Genomic DNA, 7,378 nt, shown 5'->3' with positions numbered 1-7,378 from the left:
CATAGCAACAAGCAAGCCACCACAGTATGACAGACTGACAGACAGGTGGTGGAGCACGTAATAGGTGCCCAATAAACAATAATTTCCTTTCTATTAAAAGAAAGAGCCCCTTCCTCTTTCGGTTGGAGCAGGCAGGGCTTGTGCAGCCCTGGACAATATCAAAGTTGGGACCTTCCAGGCAAGAAGGAGGAGGAGCTGCTAAAATACCTGGACGACCTGAAGGTGGAGCCGTCCCAGCTGCCCATCACCGCCTGGCAGCACAGCAGCCAAGCTCTCCAAATCTGAGTTGTCCTAAATCCATTGCCCGTGTTCTCACCATCATTAACCAGACTCGGGAGAACCTAAGGAAGTTCTATGATGGCAAGAAGCAAAAGCCCTGGAGCTGTGGCACAAGGAAGTGAGTTCCAGGAGCTGAGGGCTCAACAAGCAAGAGGAGAACCTGGAGACTAACAAACAATAGTGCAAGGAACGGCTGTACCCAGCGCGAAAGCGCAAGTATACAGCCAAGGACTGAGCACAAGGCGTCAATAAAACACACAAAAATGCTTACACACACACCCCGCCCCCCAATACTCCAAAGCAGAACTGCCCCAGAGCATTTGTCTCCAAAAATAGTGCTAGGTACAAAACTGCTGAATTGAATGGAAGGGGTGTCAGAATGGGGAAGATTGGAAAAGGAAAACGAGAGCGGAGGGGAGAGGTGAGGAGGCAAAGAAGAAATGAAAGAAATAGAGGAGAGAGGGGAATGGAGAAGCCAAACTTGGATTGCTGGAGGTACGCCCAGCACAACTAGTAAGCGGATACCCGGACATGTCTGCAATTTGATTTGAAAGAGCCCGATGTAGCCTGCGTCTGCACATAATTGGATTTTCCTATGCAAGCCCTGCTCTGAAAGGGAAAATGCTCACCTGAATTGGAAGGACATTGAGTGACAATGCATATTCACCCTGTCCTCCTTCCCTAGCCAGTCCCCGCCCCCCTCCACTTCTCCTTAATTTTTTTTCGCCTCTCTATTTGTTTTCATTGCATTTTCCTCCGCCCTCCTTTAACCATCCTTTAACACCACAGCACCACCTACCGACTCTGGATGCGTATGCCTCAGCCTGGGCCGGAGGGAAATAATACCACTAGCACACTGGGGGGGACTATTCATCAGCCCTGTGACAAGCCTAGCTAATGGGAAATTGCCACCACGCATTTGAAATTGCAGACTCAACCCTCTCCCCTCCTCAGTGCCAGGTTCTTCTCTACCTTAAAGCATTTTCTCGCCTGAGTAAATGGGTAATTCAAGGAGAAGGAAAATCTCCCAGGAATTAGAAATGGTTCCTTATACTCATGTACTAGACGGAAAAAAAAGGCTCAATAGAGCTAATGACTGTAGAAAGTGACCCAGTGCATTGATGTGCCCCTTCGTTTAAGACCACACAAAGGCTGTTGGCTGTTGAAAGACTGTGCTTGGCTTGATGCCCTAAAATCGTACCACTGCTACAAAACAAGTTATCTGGATTCATGGTTCTTGCTGCACTTGAAAAGTAAATCTCTCTTCAGCTACCCTGGCCAGGTTCAATCTCTTCACAAGGAGCCACCCACTTAAACCTGCAAAGCGCTGTCTACCATCATGTCTGCCTGGACCTCTCTACTCCAGCAATGCAAATAGCAGTTGTGCCTGTTGTGTGCCCGTTTCTCTCAGCTCAACACACCTTCTGCGTTCTGCTGTGTGGTGCTGGGGCTGGAAGTCTGCAGACCGTGTTTCCCTGTTACCCTTGTTAACTGGCCACCTGTTAGGTTCTGCACTGGGAAGCAGTGGAGAGACAGAAGGCAGGAGGAGGGAGTGACACCTGTTTTCAGCTCATGTCGGCCTTGCTCCAACAGCAACATACAGTCCCTGTGTCTTCCACATTCAGGGCACCAGCCCAGCAATGTCCCCATTCTGGTGTGGTTTGGGGCAAGTGTTTGTTTATTTGTTTTAACCTTCTTTAGTCTTAGTTTCCTTGTGTGTATAATGCAGAAAATTAAAAAAAAAAAAAAAAAACACCAAACGCATTGTCATTGAGTCAATTTCTACTCACAGCAAACCTATAGGACAAAGTAGAACTGCCCCAGAGCATTTCAAAGGATGTAAACCTTTATAGAAGCAAATTGCCACATCTTTCTCCCTCTGAGCAGCTGGTGGGTTTGAACCACCAACCTCTCAGTTAACAGTCAAGCACTTAACCACTGCACCACCGGGGCTCTTTCTTGTAAGATTACAGCCTTAGAAACCCTCTGGAGCAGTTCTACTCTGTCCTATAGGATCTCTATGGGTGAGAATTGACTCAGTAACATACAACAACAACAAGACAAGTTACTTAAGTACTCTGGCCTCAATTTTCTCATCTGTAAGATGGGGATAATGAGGACACCTAACCCACAGAGCCTATAGAAATCAAATGGTGTATGATACACAAAGCGCTTTGTGCATAGTTTGGCACATAGTTAGCCTTCAGAAAAGGTTTATTTATTTGTTTTCATTATTATTTTTATCACTTCATCAAGTTTCCCAATGAGGAAGCATTTGGGAAGGAAAACTCCAGGTTCTGAGTAGATTCAGAAAGCTACTATGCTGACTAGTCTATAAAACCTTGAGCTGATAGCAAAGAGAGAAAATTTCAACCAGGAGAAAACTTAGTCAGGAGAAACATAATGGTTGAAGCAAGGACAGGACGAATAACAATAGTTACATCTAGTCACTACTCATTATGTGATAAATACATTACATGAATTAACTCATTTAATTTGTATGACCACCATATAAAGTGAGTATTATTATGTCTGGAAACCCTGGTGGTGTAGTGGTTAAGTGCTACAGCTGCTAACCAAAGAGCCGGCAGTTTGAATCCACCAGGCGCTCCTTGGAAACTCTATGGGGCAGTTCCACTCAGTCCTATAGGGTTGCTATGAGTAGGAATTGACTCAACGGCACTGGGTATGGTTTTGGTTTTTTTTATTATTATGTCTATTATACAGATAAGAAACTAAGGCCCAAAAAGGTTTTTAAAAAAACTTGCCCCAAATCTCACCAGTGAGCAGTGGAACTAAGTCTTGACCCCCGTCTGGCTGAGTAGCTTCAGAACCCCTGCTCTTAAACATTAAGCTTACTAGCAGAAGATTGATAAAGTCACAAGCTAAGAAAAATAAGAAAATTAAGCAAGAAGAAAGTGTGGAACCATCATTCAAGAAACAAAGATTGAGACCTCGAAGTATGCTGAAGACATTTATTTTCTGGAGATCTCAGGACAGAGGTGGTGATGTGAAACCATCAGATGAGGCCCTCAACAGTGTTGTCTCAGCAAATGTCAAATAGCTTGGGTATTGTAGGCTTTTTCACCCCCTAGAGCCTATCATCACTCTCAGACTCTTGAACTTCGAAGAATTTTCATATTAATAAAGCCCATGTGGAAAGTCTGCTCCCAGAAGACCCTCCTCCCCACCAAACACTCAACAGACAATTCAACAAAGACCATCACCCACAGACTCCGGCAATAAAAGCAGGTGCTGGGAAATGAAGTCCTGATACGTGTAACAATGTGGATGATCTTTGAAAACATTATGCTCAGTGAAATAAGTCAGTCACAGAAGGATAAACATTGTATGATCCCACTCACATGAAATATCTATTATAGGCAAGTGTGTAGGGACCAAAGTTTATTAGTGGTTACCAGGGGTGGGCAGGAGGGAGGGGGATAGGAAGACACAACACTTAGGGGACACTGAGATTTTATTAAGGGTGATGGAAAAGTTTGGGAATGGCTAATGGTCATGGTTGAACAACATGATGAAGCATATTTAATATCACCGAACTGTACCTATAAAGATTGCTGAAGGTTTTGTTACCTATATATTTACCACAATAAAAAAACAAACAAAAACAAAACAGGTGCCAGGCCCTATGCAGAGAGAAGATTACAGCCCGTGCCACCTGTGTGTGAAAGTATATTGTAATAAGCCCATGCCAATTGTCAGGCTCAGAGCACACATATTAGAGATATTCTCTTCTAAGTCTACAACTAAAGAAAACCATTGATCATTGCTAATAAAATAAGTAAGCACTTCCTGTATTATAACTGACTCTGCCAAGGCACAGTCCAGTGGGGCCATAAGCAGCTTTATAATGAGAAAGGAAAGTTGTAGAGGCCGCTCTGAACAATGGAGCAGATGGGGATGGCCCCACAGAACTTGGGCAGTGCCAGACATGCTGTCAGAAGAGTAGGGTACTGGAGGTAGAGTCTACAAAACAGTTTAAAAACATCTAGGTGGCTGCCTGCATTTGCTGAAAGAGGGTGCTCTTAGGCTGGGCTCTCTAGAGAAGAAAAACCAGTGAAGTTTTATATATATATATATCCCAGTAAACCCAGTGCTGTCGAGTCGATTCCGACTCATAGCGACCCTACAGGACAGAGTAGAACTGCCCCATAGAGTTTCCAAGGAGCATCTGGTGGATTCGAACTACCGACCCTTTGGTTAGCAGCCGTAGCACTTAACCACTATGCCACCAGGGTTTCCATATATATATATATAAACACATATACATACAGAGAGATTTATCTCAAGGAAATGGTTCACAGAGTTGTAGAGGCTGGGAAGTCCCAAATCTACAGTTCAGATGTCAGGCTAGAGGCTTCTCCTGTTGTTGCTGTTAAGTGTCTTTGAGTCAGTTCTGACTCATAGCAACCCTATATATTACAGAATGAAACACTGCCCAGCCCCACGCCATCCTCACAATTGTTGTTATGCTTCTCCTGACTCACCCAAAATCGGCAGGTCAGAGGCAGACTGCTGGCTCTCAGGGGCTGCAGAAGCTGGCAAATCCCAATGTCGGCAGATCAGATGGCAGGCTGCTAGCTCAAGTTCCAAGAACTGGAGGTCAGATGATGATGAGTTGGATGTAGAATTCAGAGCAAGGGAGAGCTTTGCCACCAGCATCCTTGTGTATTGGATGCAGGTCACGGCCCCCAAGGAAACTCCCCTCACATGAGATACTTGAAAGGGTGTAACTTGAGTAAGGGTGTAGCTTGAATCACACCCCTTTGTAAAGGTGTGACTCGTGATACAAACTACACTAGTCCTGCCTCATCAACATATAGAGGTTAGGATTTCTAATACAATAAAATGGAGGAATATTATATAATATCACAAAATAGAGGATAATTACATCAGATCACAAAGTGGAGGATAATTACAATCACGGCCTAGCCAAGCTGACACATAACATTAACTATCACAGGGATGATATAAAATAATCAGTTGCAGATGAGTTGATTCTGACTCATGGAGACCCCGTGTGTTTCAGAATAGAACTGCTCCATAGGGGGTTCTCAGTGACTGATTTTTGAGAAGCAGGTCACCAGACTTTTCTTCTGAGGTGCCTCTGGGTGGATTCAAACCACCAATCTTCCAGTTAGTACCCAGGCACTTAACCATTTGTACCACCTAGGAACTCCATTTTACAAAATACTCAGCACAAAATCTCTGTGGAAGAACCTACCACACGCAGTCCTCTTTTACCCATCCACCAGCTTAGTGGAAAGGATTTCAAGGCCCTAGAGGAGGGTAGGGTCACACTAGAGAAGCAGCCTGGCCTCTGAATGGGATCACAAAAGATGGCCCCCGACCAAGAACACTTAAGAGGACTTTCATGTTACAGCAGTTACCATAGCTAACCCTAAACCATGTGTCACGCACCCCAGACACAGAAATACCCAACCCTTAATCCTTTTCCTCAGATGCCTTTCTAAAATTTGCAAAAGGAACACAAAAGGAACAGCAGGGCAGGACCTGGAAACTCCTCCTGGACGTTCCCCTGGTTCAGCATGTTTGGTCACAAGTGGTGACTACAGGCTGGCAATAGAACAAGGGGGCACTTTGGAAAGCCAGAGAGCTGGACACTTTCAATTAAAAAACTTGCTGCTTTGAAAGCCCGCTGCGGAGAGACAGGCCTCGCTTGACCTGTCAGTCATTCCCTTTTATTAATAATAGAGTGTGTGTGCTTTGACAGCTCTCCCCAGAGGATCAGAATGAGCACTGACACAACTCAGTGGCATTTTAAGGTCAGCCACATCTCAACAGCAAGTTACAAACATTAAAAAAGGAAAAAAAAAAAAAAAAAAACTCCAATCGACTGACTGCAACAGCTTAGGTACAAGAAAGAAAATATTATTCTTCATCTGATGTCTTGTCAGTCCACCCAAGTACCAGAACAACATTTCCCAATGTGTAATACACTCATCAGTGATGGGACACAAGATGGAAGGTGGTATAAATTGAGTATTTTTTTCATTTTCAATAAGTTAAATATTTATTTTTATAATCAGCTTCTATTGATGGTAGGCATATGTCTTAGTTGCCCAGTGGTGAGGTAACACAAATACCACGAAGACGGTGGCTTTGAAGAACAGGAATTTGTTTTCTCAGTTCTGGAAGCTGAAAGTCCAAATCATGGTCTCAGCCATGTTGACTCCTTCACGGTTGGTAGCCCTAGGCATTCCTTGGCTTGTAGGCGATCCTTACATGACATCTGTCTTCCCCCACATGTGTCTCTCTGTGTCTATTCTGGTCTTTTTATAACTCAGAAGTGATTTGGTTTAAGATCCACACTACAGAGGTACAGCCTCATTAACACAACAAAAGTAAAGCCTTATTTCCAAACAGGGTCACATCCACAGGTACAGGAATTCAACACATATTTGGAAGGAACACAGCTCAATTCGTAACAGCATATTATAAGGGTGATGCTAGCTGCTGGAACAAATAAACTCAAAGGTATCAGTAGCTTGGATACAACTGAAGTTGACATATTGCTCACATCACAGTCTATAGAGGACATTATTGATCTTCGGTCTCTTTTTATCCACCTGCTGACTTAGGGAACCAAATTATTTCTATTTTGTAGCTCTGCTATCCCCTAAGATCCCAGAGTCTGCTTTCAGCTGGAAAAATGAAATAAAAGCATGAATAGGTACATGCTTTTAGATATAGATCACCAGCCCTTTCTTCCTTGTCTGTCTTAGTCTGGAAGCTCTGCTGAAACCTGTCTACCAGGGGTGACCCTGTTGGTATTTGAAATACCGGTGGTATACCTTCCAGCACCACAGCAACACAAATGCCACCACAGTACAACAGACTAACAGGTGAGTGGTGGATAAGGTATGACCTGTTGCCGTTGAGTCAATTCCAACTCATAGCAACCCTACAGGACAGAGTAGAACTGTCCCATAGGGTTTCCAAGGAGCGACTGGTTGATTCGAATTGCTGACCTTTTTGTTAGCAGTCAGGCTTTTAACCACTGTGCCACCAGGGCTCCAGATAAGGTACACAAACTTTTAAAATCCTGGGCCCAGAA

Source organism: Elephas maximus, chromosome 20 (assembly GCF_024166365.1).
Source record: "Elephas maximus indicus isolate mEleMax1 chromosome 20, mEleMax1 primary haplotype, whole genome shotgun sequence".
Classification (NCBI taxonomy): Eukaryota; Metazoa; Chordata; class Mammalia; order Proboscidea; family Elephantidae; genus Elephas; species Elephas maximus.
Note: the sequence above shows the minus strand (reverse complement) of the source record.